At 43.5% G+C, this 2,639-nt stretch overlaps 1 pseudogene; it reads right to left on the bottom strand.

Annotated features, from left to right (window-relative positions):
- Positions 1 to 225: 225 nt before the first annotated feature.
- Positions 226 to 1,489, bottom strand: LOC110293348 (annotated as a pseudogene).
- Positions 1,490 to 2,639: the final 1,150 nt, after the last annotated feature.

Raw genomic sequence — 2,639 nt, 5'->3', positions numbered from 1 at the left:
TAGTTCATGGTAAAACACAAAAATGTTCCCTTTGTGCTATAGCCTTACAAATAAACATGATATATGTGTGTGTAAATATATGAATGCTCAGATTCTGCATCAAGCCTTATTCAATCTTGCCTTTTGATACAAACCTGAATACAGCTAAATTGCAAAGCGTTCACTTAATAGTCTAGTTGATGAAACGTAAAATGAATATGCACTTTCAGGAAAGGAGAGTGTCAGCTATAGTAGTGTCCTTGACACACTGAGCTCAGCTGAAGTCCCGACCTGTGAGGACCAGGGAAGGCATACCCAGCTGGGGCCCATTTTGACCCACACAGCTACCCACTCGCTGGATACCTTCTGGAATTTGGCATCAGGGCTGTACCAGCTGGTTATGGTCATCATGGTGTACAAGGAGGCACAGCAGAGCATTAAGTGGAAAAAGGAGTAGCTATACTGCACCTCCTCCTTCTCATTGTCTACAGCCCGCTGAGGCTGTCAATCTTCTTAATCACTGGCTCCATTGGTGGTATCGCCAAGGATAACACTGTCACTCCCAGACAAGGTCAGCTTGTTAACTTGGCTGTTGCTCGAAGTACCGATGCTAGAATATATAAGGCAGATAACAAAGATAGTTGGTCCCCCAACATCATCCAAATTCATAAAGTGTCCACTCTGTGATGGTGGAGCATAGGCAGGAGCAAGAGTAGCTGAATTTGCAGGAGACACAGTTGGTGAAGTTAAGTGTGTGACGATGCTCATAAGGGAGGGGTTGCAGGACCGCTCAAGTTCATTGGTCATGGGCAACCACGTGACGTAAAGGGTGTACAGAGCGATGATGGAGGACTGCAGGAGGCCAGAGCAGTCTGATGTTCCTGAACTTTGGGGAGGATGGATACAATAGAAACTGCAATACAAAAAGTCAGGTTCAGGCTGATGAAGACCTTGTTTTCTGTGCAGTTGTCGGGTTTGGTGTAGGAGATGTGGAGCGGCACAGCAGAGGATCGGAAGGATGTAAACGAGGCTTGTGAAGGACAGCAAGGCAGCATACCAGAGCCTTGGGCTTCCCTCCTCCACTCGATTTACCCATGATTCATTCCAAGAATAAGTCGCATCTACCAAGAGCACCAGCTGGATGAAAATGAAGAAAGTGGCCCCCAACATTCCAGCACTAATCCAGACTTTATTGAAATGGCTCCCAGGGATGTAGAAAGATCCGTCCATGGTACCAATAAGGGCAGCACTTTTGAAGAACCAAAACCCATTGTGTATGGCTGCTCTGGGATCTTTTCCTTGTTTTAACTTTTAACACGAGCAAAGGGAAGGCAAAGAAAAAGATGGCCACAGCAAAGTTGATCTGATACACAGCTTGAAAACTGACCAGCACGTCACAATCTTTCTCTGCCTTTGTATCAACCATGTTGATTTGAAATGCTCCTTCACAGAATCGAGGAATCTTCTTCAGCTGAGCTTGTATGCTTTCGGTCATCATGATCCAAGATACAATAGTGCCAAGGATGAGAATAGAGGTGTAGATGAGCCGAGTTACTGATGGGACAGCAACTGCACAGCAGACATGATGCAACACTACAGAGGCATGGAACCCAGGTGGTGAGGGAGAAGACACCGAGGATGCCCCCATGGTAATCCTGGGGCCAAGACCCACCCCTCTGAGCAGATCTCTGCATGGTGGCTAAGTCATTCTTGTTTTCTTGATATGTGTGTGTATGTATGGTAAAACATAGGAATATATACGTTTAATAATACTAAATTTTATTCATCCACTTAATATTTATTTCATGATGGTCTACTCTGTGTCAGCCATTATTCTGAGCACTAAAATTGTACAATAGTAACCAGAGATCTGCTCTCAGAGAGGTTACAAGCCAGTGGAGCACAAAATGCATGTTGAAGTGCTTTCACTTTTGAGATTAGATATTATTTTTGGTGAGAAATGTTAGGAGGAGAAGTCTATTTGGAGAAAAAGCCTTAGCCAGTGTTATATACATTAATTGTATTACTTTGGGATAGAAGTCTTTGAAGCTCAGGACTGGATGTATTATAATAATGCAGAAAGCTGTCTTCTTGATACATTTTGTGAAGTTATCATTTCCCATGGAAAACCACAACTCAGAAGTTCATAAGTGGCCAAGGCTTCCTCACTCTTAGCAATGTTAAGCAGATTTGGAGCAGACAGACACAGACAATGATAGAGTAGATCATTGGAACACAAATAGGAATAGGCAGGGGGAAGTTTCCTGGGTTGGCCTTCTAATCAGAAGTCATCCTGAAGGGATCTTGAGTCACAAAGTAGTTAAACTGACACTTGCAAGAGTTACTCCCCTGCTAAGGCCCTGCTGCACCAGGGAAAGTGGGGAAAGCGGGGAAAGGGGGGGAGGAAGTAGGGGAAAGCGGCTAGTCTTCAGGTGTGTGTGCCTGGGAACGGGTGGTCAAGTCTTCTTCAGGATTTTGAAGTTGAGTTATTGACTTGAAGAGGATTCTTTTTTTTTTTTTCCACTTTACGATGGTATTTTATTTTATTTTATTTTATTTTTGTATTTTTTTAATTTTTAATATTTTTATTACATATTTTCCTCAGTTACATTTCCAATGCTATCCCAAAAGTCCCCCATAGCGCCCCCCACTTCCCTACC

The sequence above is a fragment of the Mus caroli genome, chromosome 4 (assembly GCF_900094665.2).
Source record: "Mus caroli chromosome 4, CAROLI_EIJ_v1.1, whole genome shotgun sequence".
Lineage (NCBI taxonomy): Eukaryota > Metazoa > Chordata > Mammalia > Rodentia > Muridae > Mus > Mus caroli.
This window is presented reverse-complemented; position numbering and strand designations above follow the sequence as displayed.